The sequence below is a fragment of the Canis aureus genome, chromosome 4 (assembly GCF_053574225.1).
Source record: "Canis aureus isolate CA01 chromosome 4, VMU_Caureus_v.1.0, whole genome shotgun sequence".
Lineage (NCBI taxonomy): Eukaryota > Metazoa > Chordata > Mammalia > Carnivora > Canidae > Canis > Canis aureus.
In genome coordinates this window covers 20,232,751-20,252,084 of record NC_135614.1, presented here as the reverse complement: position 1 = coordinate 20,252,084, position 19,334 = coordinate 20,232,751, and the positions used below count along the sequence as shown (strand labels likewise).

The window sequence follows — 19,334 nt, the reverse complement described above, 5'->3', positions numbered from 1 at the left end:
TCAATTCTTTTTTGTTTGTTTGAAGATTTTATTTATTTATTCATGAAAGACACAGAGAGAGGCAGAGGGAGAAGCAGGGTCCTCACAGGGAGCCTCATGGGAGACTCCACCCTAGGGCCCCTGGATCATGCCCTAAGCTGAAGGCAGACACTCAACCACTGAGCCACCCAGGCGCTCCTGCAGCTGCTCAATTCTTTTTTTTTTTTTTAATTTTATGATAGTCACACGAGAGAGAGAGAGAGGGGGGCAGAGACACAGGCAGAGGGAGAAGCAGGCTCCATGCACCGGGAGCCCGACGAGGGATTCGATCCCGGGTCTCCAGGATCGCGCCCTGGGCCAAAGGCAGGCGCTAAACCGCTGCGCCACCCAGGGATCCCTGCTCAATTCTTAATTAAAATTATCAGGTAAATATTAGCCAGAGTGGTTCTGAAAATGCTACATGCTTTATTGAAAAAATTATAAAATGCTTTTCCTCACGAGGGTAAAATTGTGGTTTTAGAACTAAGAAAAGTATTATTTGATTATGTCTGGTATTGGAATACAATAGAACAGGGTTCTCAAATTTTATCATGTGTAAAAATCACCTCCCCCTGCTTTATCTCCAACCTCCCACTACACGGAGTTTCTGTTTCAGTAGGTAGGGCCTGAAATTTGCATTTTTTACAAGTTCCAGATGATGCTGGTGCTGTTAATCTACATACCACACTTTGAGAGCCATTGGGGAAAGACAATTTGTCTAGGTAAGTCATTCTGGCTCTCCTTAATGATTTCTTAATATTTATTTCACAATGAAAATATTTTGAAATATTTATGTCTGTAGTTTGATCCATATATCTAAAGTTTACGCCTAGACAAATCCTAGGAAGAATCTATGGCTCCTATGAAGGTCTAAAAAACTAAAAAGGATGGTGCTAGTTTGAAGGAAATAGAGATGTAAATGAGGAAGGGACTCCTTTGCAAGTTGCAGCTTAGTGAAAGACACATGTTTGAAAGATTTGAGAAAAAACAGGAGTGACCACTGTGAGTGAAAGGGAAAAATACATGTTGCAGACAAAGGATAGTCTGAAATGTAATTAGATGTCAAAATCCAGAGGTTATTCCCATTTCTTTCAAAGAAATAAAAACTTGTTCCAAAAAGTAGATGTGTGGAAACCAGCCCCGATCTCTGTTTAAGATCCTAATTACTAATTCATGTTGTTGCATTGCCTTGGATAAAAACTTCTACCATTCTTGTTCGGTGTATGGATAAAATATATTTCTGTTTGAGCATATCAGACTAAATTCTTTTCTGATCTCAGCTGAGATTAGAACCTAGAGCTAAGAAAAATAGAATGTCTAGGTTTTGTTCTTTGGTTAATTAATTCTTTCTTTTTCCTTTTCTCCATGCACAGGAACCCTCTTGACAGGTTCTCTTTCCATTCCTGCCCTTCTATACATAGTTATTTTTTCTTCAGTAAAAATCGGTTGAGTAGATATGTTGTTGTTTTCTCTTAAGCAAAAGAATTCACTTCTTTTGAGATTATTGTTTGTTTTTAATATGAACATTTCAATGTATCAATGTGTAGGGTTTAGTCCTTGGAGACAGAAATGTAATCCAGTTCATCAAATTAAATTCCCCAGCAACTCTTCCTATTTATGTAGATTTAAAAAAATTTTTTGAAGCATACAGTTGTCTGATGTATCAATAAAAAACATCTTACACTTTAGAAAATGGCCAAGATATTGAAATATCATAAAGAAAATAATAGGATGCCTCCAAAGATGCTCATTTAAAATAAAAATTCCTGTTGTTACTGATGAAATACTCAGATAACTAAAATATATTGTTATGGAAAAGTAATTGTGCAGCATGAATAGATTTGAGTTATAGGAGGATATGAAAATAGAACTGTTACTGGGTACATGAGTTTTACATTAGCCTCTGGGAAATCAATGCTTTGTAATGTGTTATGGCTCATATATCTGTAGGATTTTATATAGTTATTCTTATTTGTCATGGAAACTTCTGTTTCCTGGCTTATTTGGAATTAACTCTACTGCGAATAATTTGTAATTTCTATGGTGACGATTTATGAAAAATAATAAACCATGACACATTTATTGTGTGTATGTCCACCACACACACACAATTTCTTGCTTGATTTAATATTTACGGGCTGCTGGTATTCACAGTGCAAGTCCTAATTTGTACCATATCAGTTAGCTCTCATTATTCATTTAAAAATCTCACATATTTTCTTTAGAGAGTATCTTATTTTTAGATATGCCTTATATAGTTCTATTTTTTCAATATCAAGTCATGTTTTCCATTTTAATATTTCTGAAATTGGTATGGAACTTAAAATCAGTTTAAATGTTTAACATGTATTTTCTTCTGTGCAGTTGAAAGTGATTCTTAAAGTTAATAACATCTTAATATCAAGAAAATAACATAGTAAGATGTATCAGTTAGTAGAATTTAAGCAGCTAGACATATTTGAATATAACATCACAGTAGATTTTCCTAGGATGACTTAAATGATATTGAAAATCTAAGAGTTAGCATGGGATATATTCACATGTATATTTATAAGACTACATACATATTTTGAAGTACATATATACACAGTATATTGCCATATCCATAAATACACACACACACATACATATATATAATCTTGTTGTCAATTAAGATTTTGAAATCATTTAAATCAGGTATGAAAAATACAAATTTTGGTGATACACTGGTGGACAATTTTAAATAACAATAATTTTGTATTTGTTTTTTATATAAGATATGTATATAGATATGCTATATATTATATATTATAATATATATTTTAAATACTTTATTTATTTACTTTTAGAGAGAGAAAGTGCACAGGGGGCGAGGCAGAGGAAGAGGGGAGAGAAAATCCCAAGCAGACTCCACACTGAGTGTAGAGCCCCACGTGGCTCAGTCTCAGAACTCTTACAATCATGACCTGAGCTGAAGTCAAGAGTCAGACACTTTACTGAATGAGCCATCTAGGTACCCCAAAATATGTATTTAAAGAAGTGTCTTAATTCTTTTTCTTTTTTTAAAATTCTTTTTCAAAATGGACTTGCTAATGACTTTATTCTTGTTCATCTTGATGACTCTACTTTTTGTTTATCTGCATAAGCTGGTTTTTAAGACTAGCCTTGAGTTTTGCTAGGGTACCTGCAATTTAATGTGTGTTTGGGGATGGTTTAACATTTGTTTCAGCCCTACCAAACATGAGCTTTTTGTACAGGCTGGTAATTTTACTTACAGTCAAATAGATATGTCTTTGGTATCGTTTGAGTAATATTAAACGATGGACAATATCTTCCCTGCTGGCTTGACTCCCATCTTGAAAATTTTATTACTAATTACTATTTTGATTTCTAAGTATTGAAGCATTTGATAAAAATGGAAGTATTATATGATGAGAAATAGGGTCAGTAATTATCACTATCACTGTAGCTTGGTTCCCTGGGAGAATGTCAGAGTTGGCCCAGATGTTACCTCAGGTTCTACCTTAATTTATTTAGGATTTTTGGTTTCTCTGTCTAGCTACCTGAGCAGCTGTGGTCATTTGTTCCATATCAACAGCTGCCTGGACATGCTTCTAACAGTTTCTTCATTATCATCAGTATCATTTGTTGAGCCTTTACTGAGTGCTAGGTATCATGCTACATGCTGAACTGGGGTCATCTTATTTAAGCTTCCCAATGGCTGCTGTGAGGTAAATGTAATGATCCCTACTTTACTGTTGAGAAAACTAAGACTTAGATAGTGTATGTAGTTTAAAATCACTTACCTGGTTGAGTTGCAGAAGTAGTTGCCTAACTTCTTAATCACTACACTTTACTCCTGATTTATCACTTTATCTAACCTGTACTGTCTCAGGAGTCTAACATTGTGTTAGGCACCAGTTCTCAACATTTGAGTCTTATTTCCAATAGGGTGTTCACACTGATTTCCTGTGCTGTACCATAGCTTTATGGTACTGATTTGCACACTGAGTTCTCAGTAAATAAACAGTTTATCATGGATTTATTATGTGGGTAGATGGTAACAGCTCAAAATCAGAGCTCTCTGGTCTTACTAAGTTCACATTGGTTAATACAGTGTGTGAAGAGAAGTGTTTAATCTTCTGGAGAACATTCTGGACTGGTATAGGAATTTTATATTACTCCCAGATCCAAATATGTACAAGATTGTTTAGGGAGACTTTTAAGAATTTTAAAGCTAAATTTCTGTGTTGATTTGGAAATAGGTAGAAATTTTTCCTATTATGTGATGTTAAGTTTTTTCTGTTAATAAAAGATGCGAAAAGATAGAAACTTTAATCTATAGCTTGATTATTTTGTTTTATATTATATGATACTTGTTTTATTTCTTTCTGTATGTAAAAATAGTTATAGATAGGTGCTTGCCAAAAGTAGAAGTAGGGAAGTGAGAAACAAAAATGAATAAGACATCATTTCTGCTCTTTGGAAAAATCTGGGAGAAATAGATAAATAATGCAAAGAGGGAAGGAAGACAATGGATGGGGTGAGCTGGGAGACAAGTAATTGCATGTATATATAAGGAGATATATATATGTGTGTGTGTGTGTGTATGTGTGTGTGTGTGTGTATTTATATGTATATACATACTCTGCTCTGATTTGCTGATTCTACCAATTATATCATCCTTTGTGGTTTCCTAACAAACTTGCCATCTTTCTTGTTTGGAAACAATGTTGTTATTTTGCAGTATATTGGCAAGACTCAGTTTTGCTGAGAAGTGATTTAATATTTACTTTTATAGACTCCTCCAGAGATAATATATTTTACTTTGAAACTAATTTATCTGTTTGAAGAGCAATCTATCTTTTAGAACTCTTTAGCATTCTAATGGTTAATTCGTGTGAGTACATCAGACTGTTGGATCATTAATTTAAATTATCTTGATTCTACTAGTAATTTAAAAAATTTTCTAGGGAATATTTAATTAAGAGCCTGATTTTAGGTTTATGCTATCTTTAACTTAAAAAGAACTAATTTTTATACTTCCAAATCATTATATGTAATCCAGAATTTGATATCCAATTTTAATATTTTTGTAGAGCAAAGTTGCCAACTAAAGTAACAATTGCTGGCACACCTGGATAGCTCTTGCTTTTGGCTAAAGTCATGATCTCAGGATTGTGAAATGCAGCCCTGTGGTGGGCTCTGCGCTGGGCAAGGAGACTGTTTGAGATTCTCTCTCTCTCTCCAAAAAAATGAAATAAAAAATAAAATAACAGTTGCTATCCCGATATCAAAAATATAGGATAAGGAGGCAGGGACTCAATATGATTTTGAAAATTTTCAAGTGTCTGGAACTTAAGAATAATGTGATATAAAATATTATATAAAGGATGATGGGGATCCCTGGGTGGCGCAGCGGTTTAGCGCCTGCCTTTGGCCCAGGGCGCGATCCTGGAGACCTGGGATCGAATCCCACGTCGGGCTCCCGGTGCATGGAGCCTGCTTCTCCCTCTGCCTGTGTCTCTGCCTCTCTCTCTCTCTCTCTCTCTCTCTGTGTGTGTGTGTGACTATCATAAATAAATTAAAAAAAAAAAGGATGATGATAATTCTTTTAGTGCCTTTTTGTGTCAAAAATACATTATAGTGAACTCCAGCACAGCGAAATCAGAAAGTGAAAAAAAATCAAATTTCATTTAAAAGGTCATAGTTCTCCTTGCACCAAAATGCATTTAGAGTAAAAGGAAAACAAATTGTGGATTTTATATGTGTTTTGCCAATTTATAATCTTGGTAGTGTCCCCACTCCACCTAAGTAATGGGGAGAATCTTATAAAATACAGGTCCAGGGATCCCTGGGTGGCGCAGCGGTTTGGCGCCTGCCTTTGGCCCAGGGCACGATCCTGGAGACCCGGGATCAAATCCCACATCAGGCTCCCGGTGCATGGAGCCTGCTTCTCCCTCTGCCTATGTCACTGCCCCTCTTTCTCTCTCTCTTTGTGACTATCATAAATAAATAAAAATTAAAAAAAAATACAGGTCCATTTTTCTTTGCAATTTTAGAAAATATATCTTAAATATTTAAAAGATGTTATCACTTGTGAGTGTATTTGCCTTTACGAAACAATATATATCTATTCCACTTTTGCAATAAGAAAATAAGTAGGGGTAGGCTATATATACATTGGTTTTCATAAATTCGCCTGCTAGTGTATAAAAACCAGATAGAAGAATTCACATATTGATTTATTTCCTTCAACAAAAATTTGCTGACTGCCTCTCCAAGGCCTGGGGCTGTAGTTAGATGCTAGAGATACTCCACATGCTTGTCCTGAAGGCTTCTAGATGGAACATAAACCATTCTAGCATGCTTAGCAAGTGGAACGGAGAGGACTCCATAGAGGAAGAGGGTTTCTCTGTTCCCCAACTGGCATTTCTGTCTTACTCATTTATTCATTCTTGTTGTTGCTCTCTTTCTTCCTTGAATTATCAAGGAACTTCCTCAATACTTTTATGATATATTTATTTTGAAATTCTGTCTCCTATGGTCTTTATTTGTGCATATATTTTATCTTATATTAGACTATAACCTTCCTAACCACAAAAATCTATTACTAACCACATTTCTCTGTGCCTTATATGGGTTCACAAACATAATAAGCACTAAATATGTACCCATTGAATGAATGAATGAATGAATGAATGAATGAATACATGAGTGAATGAGGTAGTAAAATATAGCAAGTATAGGCTAAGAAGAAATTAAAAACACTCATCCCAGGATAACTGGGGTTTATGGGAACTACATGCCAAAGAAAATATGCTATAGTCTAATGACATGAAGACCAGGCCGTTATGATTCTAGGATAGAGGGCCACAATGAATTTTCAAAAATCCATACTAATGATGAGGTACATAGCACTTCATTATAATGTTTAAAATCCTTCTTTAGTTTTTATTTTATTTTAATTATTTAAATTTTATATTATTAATTTTACCTTAAAACATATTGTATTTTGTCATATAAAACATTAGCTATAAATTTGAAATACATAAATTTTTAAACAGTATTAAAAATAAAATAATTATTCTTAATTTGGTGATTTTCTTCCTATAAATTTCAGAATGTATATCTGTGCTTTGTCCTTTAATACCTCTCACACCTGCATTTTTCAAACTCTTTAGTGCTCCCTAAAAACACAGCCCATGATCTCCAAGAGTTTGGTTCACCTGCCAAATTAGCTCTCCCAGTAATGGACTCTGCTCAGGATCCTTCTGCGTTAACCTGTTTTATTTTAGTAGTGCCAGTGAAAAGTGATGTTTCTCTTTTACTGAGGCAAAGCAAAATGCCCCAAACTGTTTTCATTTACATGCAAATCTTTCTGCACAGCTCGATGCCTGCTAAATTGGCACTGTTACCAGGTAAAGTGATGGGGCCCAAATTGAGACTATGACTCAAAGGCCCTACTGATCCTAATGCTGTTTCCAAACCTGTTTCTTCATACTGTTGTGCAATGAGGTGCAGTTGCTAATCAGTTTAAAAACAATCTCCTTGTTTTTCTCTCCCCACCTCCAGAAATTGTAGTTAACAATAATCCACTAAAGGATCTTATAATGATAATACAGCAGTTGATATTTTTGATATAGTTTGTGTAAATCTGTGAATGAATGAAAATCACCAATTGCATTCAGCACTTCAAAACAGAAAACAATGACAGTGTTTAGTACTGCTGCAGATGTGACTGGTGAAAGAACTCTGTATATGTGAGTGACAGGGCGTTTTAGTCTCATGGTGAGGTACTATATGGGATTTCTCTGAACATTGGCATTTATATTTGGTTTTCTGTCATGATTTCTGATATCCTACTTGCTTTCCAACTGTTTTTTTTTACTACCCACTAGCTTACTGGAGTTTTGACATTCTTCATAAAATAGGCTGTCCATTTCTGACATGCCCAATCTTGAGAACTTCTCCTACATTGGCAGGACTTTGATAACCAGGTTTCTTATGGGTTCTCATTTCTATCTAGGACCTAGAGGGCAGCATCTCAGGATTCCCTAAATCCTAGTATCTGTCTTCCAAACAAGCTTTCAAATAATGTTATTATTTACTGATTAGAAAAGAGTTTCTCTTCGACTTAATTTTGAAATTAATTCAGGTTTTGGCTGAGATTATCTCCAAACTAAATGAAACAATATTCTATATACATCTGCTAAATTGCATAAAAATCTTGCCCTTAGGGATTTGGTTCAAATAATACTTCTTTTATGAAAACCCCTCAGATAATTTGATTCTGTAGGGATGAGTTCCTGCTATGAATTTCTTCAAAATTTAAATATGTGTAAGTAACAATATGTACCATTTTTTCCATCCATCCACCCACCCATATATCCTTTAGTATTCTTGGATACTGAATGAACAAAATCAATTCCTTGGCCTCACAAGCAAGCAGTAAATTACCATTTTTCCTAGGTGGGTGGCAGTGTGTTTAGGTTATGGTGGGAATGAAGAGAAAGATCTGCCTTTTCTCTAAGCCTTTATATAGGTAACATGTTGGCGCTGGCCTGCTTGGTTTTATTTATATATTGCTTTTGTTTCATGTATATTAACATTATCTCTCTAGACTATGAATTTTATAGAGAATAAAGATTTTTCAGAGGTTGCACAGGCTTATATATTAGTAAAATTTTGAAAATTCTCATTAGTGGAAAGACTGGCAGTGAACAAAACTACTTCTCACAAAGTTTACATTTATATACTTATGTTTGTAATAAAGACATAAGGTCTTCAGATAAGGATGAGCTACTAGATACAGTTAATCTATTATAAATAATTCAGTAATATTTAATAATTGTCAATAGATTACTGATTAACTTATTTCGAGTTTTTATATGACACAAAGATAGTAAACTTTATTTTATTTTTAAAAAATATTTTATTTATTTATTTGAGAGAGAGAGAGAGCATGCATGAGCAATGGGGAAGGGCCAAGGGAGAGAATCTTTAAGCAGACTCTCCACTGAGCTCAGAGCCTGGTATGCGGGGTCTTATTTCACACCCCATGAGATCGTGACATGAGCTGAAACCAAGAGTTGGAGGCCTAATCAACTGAGCCACCCAGGCACCCCAAGATAATTAAAAAGTTGGTCCTGCTAAGATAGCTTTTATTATAATACTGTAAAATATTTCTTGTTAACATTTAAATGAAGATTAACTTCTAACTTGCATTAGCACCTATAGATTATATAAGGAAGGAATGACTATCATTGTAATGATTGGAAGTAATGGTAGAGGTGGGGAGTATCTAGCTCTTATCAGGGTTTACCTACATTGTCTCACTTAATTTTAGTCTCTCTCTCCCTTTTCAGTTTCACCTAGCATTTACAAACTGTCATCTTTTAGGTTCATTTTGTTACCTTACTGCATAGGCTATATAGTATGTCTGTCTTTAGCTTCTTAGTCATAAACTGAATAGTTGTATCTTTGATCAAACTGAATAGTTATATCTTTGATCGGGGTTATGTGACCAGCCGCATATATGTGCAGATAATCTTTTTACAACTATGGCTTTGATCAAGCTAATTAAAAATAAAGTACATAAAGGGAAAATGTGAAGTGTTCTATATTAATGGTCCACCTTGTTTCATTAACAATATATTGATTTGGTTTCAACTCAAGGTTCAAAGTAGCTATCAAATGTAGTTAAAAAAAATAAAAATGTTTTAGGCCATATTAAGACAGTAAAAGCTCAAGCCTGAGGTTGTATAACAGTCTTCATTATCATTAGGATACCTTAGAGAATTTGTTTTAGCTCATTTTAACATGGCTGGACATTCGATGATATACAAGACACAACCCTGAAATAATACAAGTGAATTTTATTGAAGAGCTTTTATTATTGTTTCTTTTTTGTTAAGTCCTATAATGTATACTGCTAATCCATGACCAGAATGATACAAGATAAGTGATGAAGGAAAGGATTAACCTCAATTTATAGATGTATCAGATAGATTCTTTATGGGATACAGGCTTCTTTGTGAAAAAGTTTAATCTTAAACCATCATGGATAAAATTAAGAATTCATCATTTTGCATTCTGTTATCTAAGTATCTGTTATCAAATATCAAGATTTGGAAGGAGAAACTGATATGAACCTTTCAAAAATAAACGATTAAGGAAATCTAGTGTAGGGATTAGGAAATCTAAACTAATCTAAGGTGTCAAAATGATTTTTATAATTTTCTCATGGCTATTAAAGAAGTTCTTCAGTGAATGAAATTTTGAATAGAATTATAAATATATTTGTGTGTTTGTTTGTTTGTTTGTTTTTAAACAAAGCTCACAACCCTGAGATTAAGACTTGAGGTGAGATCAAGAGTCAGACACTTAACCAACTGAGCTACCAGGCACCACAGAATTATAAACAAAATTTTAAATTAATATACTCTTAATATCTGATTTTGTCCTCTCAGGTTTAGTTTTAAAATCTATTAATAAGGTTCTGACATTACATGAGATAATACATATACACATAGTATATTATATATTATGTATCATTTAAAATATATAAGTATACATTATATGTAAGCATATTTTATGTATATAAACATAGTATATGTATGTGTACACATATGTGTGTATATATACACACACACACAACTTGGTAATGTTTAGTGACTTTTTCCCAATAGGAGCATCTTTGGTATCTTTTTCCTATTACCCTTTCTTACTAGTGAGTATTTGTGGAATTCCTACTTCAGGCATAGAATTGTGTCAAACATTTGAGGATAATTCAAGGCACAATAGATATGAGGATAAATTGTCTTTGTCACTGAGCTTTATTCCTTATTTATAATATATGAATATGAAGTTTAAAAATCAATAAACTTGAGACTGGTTATGAATATAGATACAAAGAGAGAAGGCTTTTGGTGTATGATATTTTGTGCATATTTGTAATGAAACACTGGAGCCTCTGATTTCACCATCTTTGAGAAATTTTGTCAAAACAAGGCAACTCTTTTTTTGAACTGGTATTGATTTTGGAAAATGATTATATTATCAACTAAATTTACCATGTCTCTCTTTCATCCTAATTGATTAAATTTTTCTTACCTTTTGTTTTTATTCTCTTCTCATATACTTTTCTTTTTAGCTTCAGCTTACATTTTAATGAAATATTTGTAGCTTATGTAAGTAAATCATATTTTTAAAAGTATATGTAATGGGAACCATTCCAAATGATGGGGAGAACTAATGTATTTTGAATGACTTATTTATTTTCAATGATTTTATAAGTTTTTATCATAGGACATCAAATTGGGATACATCTAAGTGACAGGGTAGGAGCAAAGCTACAATTTCTTAACTAAATGTACTGAGATCTTACTGTTGAACTGTAATTACTAGTAAGTGAATAATGCAGGTTTTCTTAGCTTCTTCTGAAGGAGAATTTAAAAATATAAATTAAGAATGGAAAAATTCTAGAAAATGAGAACATTTCACATATAATCCAAATGTAGTTAAAATTCTAAGAACATTGTTGAAATATTGTGTTGTGGTAGACAATGAAAAGTAACACGATGGAATAGGGTCATTCTGTTTTAGGGATAGTGATGGCAGGAAAATAAAACTATACTTTTTAGCATTGAGACAACATTTCCTAGATGGTAGCCTCATGAAAGAACATTGAAGAAGTTATTGGATCTGTCTGCTGACCATTATAGTGATTGTTCCTCACAGTGTGTTCAGTTGAAAAGCAGCCATGTGGCTTATATATGTGTCATGGTTCTGGGGCTACATCTTAGGCCTTTTCTTTTTACTTGAGGACTTTAGCATCATGGTTTTGAAGAAAGGAAGACTCTCTGATAAATTAGCTCCTATGGGTATTTAAAGGGATTCAAAGTTTAAGAAGTTTAATAACTCAGAAGTCTTTCTACCAGCTCAGTGATCCCCTGATGACATTTGCCACCCCGATCCTGAGGTGCACAGCTGCTTTATTGTCACACAGGCAGCTTCTGTCAGAATGCAAGACTACCACAGAAATGCCTGCCTGGTTCAGCATTCAAGTTACACTTTGCTCATGAGAATTTAATTAATATAGGAAGTTGATGGTTTCTGGTCACCAAAATCCGGTCAGTCTCTTGACTCATAATATTATGGTTCATCCCCTGGACTACTCAGATGAGAGGTGCTTCTCCCAGGTCCAGGACTTGAAACCTGATCTTTAAAGATCTCTTTTAGCACTCAGTGTCTGAAATTTTCTTCTCTGTGCTGATGCAGAATAGATTCTTTATTTTATCTTCAAAGAAAACCCCACATATTTGGGGGGAGCCAATGCCCTTCCTGGAAATAATATATCTCCATCATTCCTTCAGAAATTTCTTCTCCTGTGGATCAGCTGAGCAGTTCATAGATTTGGTGAGTTCCTAAGAGGACTGTAGAGTAATTGAGAATTTGGGAGGAAAGAAAATGATTCTCAACCTCATGGTGCAGTAAATGCATTTCTGGAGACTGGAGCCTTGAGTGTAGCCCTTTTCCAAATCTGCTTGGGGGTTTAGGGTTTTCAACTTATGCCACGAGTGATATTGATTAAGCATTTTCTGCCTTGCCCATTAGCTCTCCCTTCTGCTCAGTGCTGCAGTGAAATCACAATTTGTGCCATGGAAATCACTGAGGCAATAAATCTAGCACTTATGACTTCAATGCATTATTGAGAAGAGAGCACAGATGGACTATAAGGGAGCAAGCAGTTGTTCAAACCAACTAATATCTTTGATAATTAATAAATGTAACAGGGGAAATGAACAGCAAAAGAAGGAGTAACTGTTCTAATTTTTAACTAAAATGCAGCATAAAAATTCTTTTATTTGCAATTTTGAAAAATTCTCTCTGTAGCTTTCAAAGAGAACCTTTTGGTTCCTGACACTGCTGACTGCAATCTCAGTGACATTGTAATGGGAAGAAAATTAACACATTACATGTCATCTGTAGTCACTTTGGGTCCAGCTTAAATTTCTACCCCATGTGATATAAGTATTCCTATTTGTTGAACACCGGCTAGGTTTCAGGAACTATTCTAGGTGATGGTAATTTAATGATAACTGAAGCATGGTTCCTGTTTTCAAGGAGCTCCCAGTCTTTAGGAGGAATCCAGGCATATAAATATATAAACAGTGAGGAAGCTCAGTCTTTATGCAGTTGCCTCAGAGAGGGCATGATCTGCCCTGCTAGGCTGGGGTCAGGAAACTCTTTAGAAAGAGTACTTCTAAGCTGAGCTTTGATGGAAGAAAAAACTCACTAGGAGAAAAGCAGGAAGATCATCCCAGACAGAGCTACAGGGGCATGACAGATGGCTGGTCAGGGGACCAAACTGCTCAAACTGGCAGGAGCAAGTTATGCTCGTGGAGGAGCAACAACAGGTCTACGTACAGTTTATGAGAATACAGCAAAAGTGTAGGTGAGAGGTGATGAGGGCCTGAGGTCAGGTACAGGTACTAGCAGTGAGGATGGAAAAGAAAGGGTCAGTCAGCATCACTTACTCTGGGCTAGTTCAATAACCTCTCCAAGCCACAATATTGGTGTTGGCTAAATGGATATAATAATCTCTATCTTACAGTTTTGTTGTTAGCACTAGAGATAACATATATGTGATTCCTGGAATAATAAGTTCCCAGTAAGTGAAAGGGATGATATAATATTACACCTGATTGATTGAAACACTCTATCATGTCCTGTGTTCTTTCTCTACATAGTTCACTGCTTGTCACTTTCATATCATTGTTCAATATATGGCTGAAATGAGCTCAGAGAATTAAGCATTTTTAAATGCTTCTGCCAACAGTCATTTTTCCAATAATTATTACTGTTGCCACATTAATCTATATTTGAGATGCAATTAAATTGAAGTGCTCAAAAATTTATAGGCTCCGTCTATCAGAACTGAAGAAAAGAGAGAGAAACATTTGGACATTATTAGAATGGTTGGATTATTAGTGAAACGTATTATAGTTCAAATATCAAATATCCAACTAAATTGAAAGAATTGAGAATTGTCTTTCTAGAGTGGGATACTGATTTACTCTTTAGCTTTAGACATGTTACTTCTCCTTTTCTCTGAACATCTATAAAATGAGGAAGATGATGCCTGCTGATTAAATACCAATGATCAGGCTTTAAGCATAAGAATGACAAATAATAAAATAATAGCTTTCCTCTCTGAGGAGAAAAAAATTTGTGTCAGCAAATCTGCTGGTTTTTTGAAACCCTACAATAGGAATTCTATCCATAGTCCAGATTTCTTCATTAACCTTAGTTTCTCCAAATGTATTCCTGACTTCCACAATTTTGTTCCATACCTCAGTGGTTTTGTTTTAAATTATGAACAGCAAAATCTCTGTGAAAGGTAGAAATTAACCTGCTGATGTTTCTTTTTCCACCCCCATATAGATGCTGTAAGATAAGTGGAAAAATACAATTTCAAAACCTAATCCAGCAGAAAATGTCTCTAACCTGCAAAACAATCTACTTGTTTATGTAACACAGATGATTTTTTTTTTTGTCTTGAAAGCGAGGGTCTCTTTATAAAGAAGTGCAAGCATTTGGAGTTATCACTCATCCTGGTTTCCTATTGCTACCTCTTCCCTGCTACTCTGGATCCTACCAGGAGTGAGGTTAAATTCTACTTATTATATGAAGCCTTTAGAAAAAAACAAAACCCAGGAACTTCTATAACCATGCTTCTCTGAACTGTAGCAATTTGTTCTTTTACTCCTTCCCCAATACTTCATATGAGCTGCTATGTTAGTGACTATCTTATGATGAATTATGCCTTATCTTCCCATTTTTATCAGACACACTCGAAAGCAACTACTTTGCTTTTTCCATTGTCTTTCTTGGTCCAGAGGAGATATCTGTAGATTTATTGGCTTCCTCAGGGCTTTCCAAACCCAGATATACAAATTTTACCTGAAATTGCACATCTCCTAGATCTTATATTTAGGCCTTGCTCTATCGCTGTGTTCCTTCTGTACCTGTGGCAGAAAGTTGGCAGTGAGCTGGACCACCATGGGCACTCATATCTGTGTTTATGGTGGTTTCTTTAATCCCTAGGATTCTTCCCTTGTGTTTATAAATCAGACTTTCTTATGCGCAGCATGTGCTCATAAATCAATCTCAAAAATATCCCCCCACAAAAAATATGGCCAGCAGAGCATGAGGGAAACCAAACTGGGAATGCAAATCTTATCTCTAGAGCTTATAAATATGGATTGTGCCTTGCTTCTCCAAATATTATGAATTATTGGTGACTTTAAATTCATGGTGTAGGTTCTAGTTGAAGTGGATTAAGAGTGTCTTAGAAATTGTATTCCAATTTAAGAAAATTCTTAATGGGAGCCAAATTATACCAATATTCTAAGTCACATAATCAAATGAAGTGCTCTACTGTAGTGCATTGGCATTTTCTGTTTCTTTCTGCTTTTGCATTCTCATAATTATATTTGGCCTGCTAGACTCACCCTGAATTTTGAAGATTGTGATGTTAAGATGACATCAGAAAAAAATTTATAAACCATAATAGTTGCCTTGATTCTGTTTTTCTAAAAAATTTAGGGGGAGTAACATTTTGTTGCTCTCTCTCTCTCTCAATCACTTCCCTGCTGACTTCTTCCTTCACCTTCTTAGAGACACAAATGCACACAGTACGCACACATACACACGCACACACACACTTTATAGAAGTCACGCTTTAAAGCAGTCATGCATTAGGACTTTCTACACTGTTTACTGACTAGTTAGTAGGCACTGTCGTTGTGGTGTCTCAGATATAGATATGAATCTCTTTGGGACTTGGAGTTCCACTGGGAGAAAGGAATTCTTTACTGGGCTCAGCAAAAAGTCTGAAAATGGTGTTCTTTAAAGGGGGGACTTTCAGGATACTTTTATATGTGATGGTTAGTCCTGAGGGAAAATCTGTAAACTGAGGTTTGGATAACTTGGATTCATTTGGTCAAAGTGTGACCTTGGCCTATGACCTCATATATATGTCCTACTAGTTCACATTGATCTAAGCTAAAGATAAGCTTGAAATGGAATTTTCCAAGTTCTTTATGTGTTTTTTATTATAAATCATTCCTGCTCTCATTCTCCTTCCTCTCTCCATTCTTCCCTTCCTCTTACCCTTATTAATCATTACATCCATTCAGTAAATTATCATTGAAGATATATTATGGGTCAGCTACTATCCTAGGTACTAGTGGGATGAGTAAATAAATAAAAATAGATATTATAGTAAGAGGATATACATTAAATAGTTACACAAAGATATAAACTTTGATGTTGGTTATGGAGGAAACATACAGGGAACTAGTCTTGCAGGTTGGTACATCGTGGAAGGTTTCCCTAAAAACCTTCCTTGAGCATTGAGATGAGTGAACAGGTGAGTGAGTGAAGGTGGGAGGATGAATGCGTCAAGCCAAGGTAAGATGGCAAAAGCTCAGAGACAGGCATGGGGAGGAGGATCCAGAATAGTGGAACTAGAGACTACAGGGACAGGACTGAGGAGGGGACAGGGATTATTTATTGGAGGGATTAGAAATGGCAGTGAGTGAGAAGGTATTAAGGATGTTTAGGTTTCTGGATGCACAAATGTCCTGATTTGGAGGGTATTCACTGAAACAGGATACACGCAAGGGAATGGGTTCATAGTTGCGTTGGCTGCGAGTTTGGTGTCAGATATGATAAAGATGTAGAGATTTTGACATAGCATAATGGAGATATTGGAGAGAGATTCTGTTCAATTCTGGGGCTCAGAAGAGAAGTTTGGGCCAAGAGTAGTCAGCATGACAATCAGAGAATATATCAACTGATTTTGTTTGTTTTAGCAGGGCATTTTTCTAAAGGTGAATTCAACATTTCTTTTTAAATATTTTCTTTGTTTATGTTGTAGTATTGTTATTTATTCCCTTACCAAAATTTACAATTCAATATTAATATTGTTCATTATTATTTTTTAACTATAGTCACCATGCTGTATATTAGATCCACTATTATCTTAATGCTTTATTTATTTTTTAATGTAATATGACTATGAAAAATTATATTTACATTTACTTTTTTGAGAAACACTCTTAGATTTTGAAAATCAGATTTCTTTATATCCATAAATGAATCTGTCTTACTTTAGAAGGATAAGGGCTTTGCATTCTAATGGAGTCCTGGAAATCAGTTTTTTTGAGCTATGGTTATATATATGTTAGTCTCTTTACATGTTTCTCTGTGATTATGGATTGTGATGCAGGTATATTTCTTATCTCCCTTGCACTAATCAGCAGAATTACTCAAACAAGTTGCCAACCTTGCTAAGACTTCATTATTCATATATTGAAGAGAGGATTGCATTAACATGATCTCCAAGATTCAATCTGGCCTTAAGAATCTATGATTTTAAGAAAATTTTAGCACTAATTTTAAGAAAATAGGAATAAGGATGAGGAGAGATACTTGCTTTAAATCCTAGGAAAGTTTTAGATCTCTGGAGGAATTGAATCTTCTGAAATTGTTCAGGATATAGTAAAGGGGAGTTTATATTTAAAAAAGAAATCTTTCTACACATACTGTAAGATGGCTAAATCGCTGCTAAAAATGTGAAATGGAGGTGAGCACATTTTCAAAGGCAGTAAGTAGTGCTACATTTTACTGGTAAGTTTTATCATTCTTTTCAAAAAAACAAAATGGAATAGAGATTTATATAAAATGGAGAAAAAGGAAATTGCATGTGCAGATGTAAAATACCATCTGTGCATCTGGATCCATTCCATGCTTCACACCTCGGTGAAAGAAATTATTGATTGAAAGCTCAGATTTTGCTGGCTAGTTGTAAAAGCTTCCTGTGTTGCTTATCATGTATTTTAAAAATAGGTGGCTTTGACTTTGTCAGTTAATTTTAGCCCCATTTACTTGGGCCTCCTAACTCAGGAAGCATGCTTTTAGTAAACCTACAATTCAATTAATATTCAACTCAATTAATGTAATGAGCACTTACAAGGTGCCAGGCAACATGTCAGGCACTTTGCAATAGCTCAAACTTCCAAATGTTCATTATAGCTTTTCTCTTGCCTCCTAGTGGCAGCTTGGGTCCCTCTTATTCCCTGGACTGGAGAGCTTCATCAGTATCTTATTTTGACAAAATATTAAACATGGGCAGACAACAAGTATGCAGTCTCATACAGTTAGAGAAGCTTGTCTTAAGGATCTCCAACTTCACCTCTCTTGTCTTTTTCCCATTTTAATAATGGCAGGTGTCACATTTGTGCTCAACTCTGCTCTCATTACTTCTTGCCATGAATTTAAGTAAAATCGGCACCTCTTTCAGGGTTATTTTTTTCCCTAATCTTATTGATAATTGTGGGATGGAGTACTTGTTCCTGTTAATATAGTTTTAAATGTAGACCACTACTGCTTATACTTAGAGATAAAGGGGGATTTGGGATTTGATTTTTTTTTTTCAAATTTTGATTTTTGGCCATGGTGTTTTACATTAAACTTACTCAGTTAAGAACATATTAAATGCCATTTATTTGCAGAGAAATTCTTAGAAGCAACACGAAGGAGCAAAATTTGTGTCTTTCTCTAAACCGCAGTCACTGCAAATGTATCTTTGAGTTTTTCAGGCACCAACAGCTCTGGGAAAACAAACATATTATTTGAAGCTCAAAGTAGACACTTCAGGTGCCAAATGCATCTAAATCCTTAAAGAGAGGGGATCAGTTACACAGGTATTTGCTTAATATGTTAAGAGGGAGATAGAGAGCTGCATATTAAATCTGCCTTCTTAAAATACTGACCATTTTGGTGGTAGTTTGATTTTTAAGTGTGTGAGATCTGTATAAATATAGTAATAAACATATAGAGAATATGTATTCTCAGGAATACAAATAAACAAGGGGAAGACCTCATATATTTTCCTATATATTATATATATTTATTTATATATAATTATATATATTTCATATATATAATGTATATATAATGAAACCCTTTAACTCTTCTCTAAAACCTTAGTAGTATTAAGAAATGTATTTTGTGTTAAGTGTAGACCTGGTTTAAGAGAGAATTTCTTATGAATGTTTCTCTTTGAATAATAGAATTGTATGTTTTTAGAAGATCATTCACTCTAGCTAAATTTTTTAAATTCTTTTTTTAAAGATTTTTTATTTACTTATTCATGAGAGAGAGAGAGAGGCAGAGACACAGGCAGAGGGAGAAGCAGGCTCCATGCAGGGAGCCTTACGTGGGGCTCAATCCCGGCTCTCCGGGATCACACCCTGGACTGAAGG

General features: G+C 34.7%; 2 protein-coding genes across 8 annotated transcripts in view; one reads left to right on the top strand and one right to left on the bottom strand.

The window, feature by feature from the left end:
* CTNNA3 (catenin alpha 3) overlaps nt 1–19,334 on the top strand; it is a 1,688,099-nt gene that overhangs the window by 561,579 nt on the left and 1,107,186 nt on the right. The window lies entirely within an intron of this gene.
* Nucleotides 1–19,334, bottom strand: part of LRRTM3 (leucine rich repeat transmembrane neuronal 3) — a 170,507-nt gene that overhangs the window by 11,505 nt on the left and 139,668 nt on the right. The gene's annotated exons all lie outside the window — the stretch shown is intronic.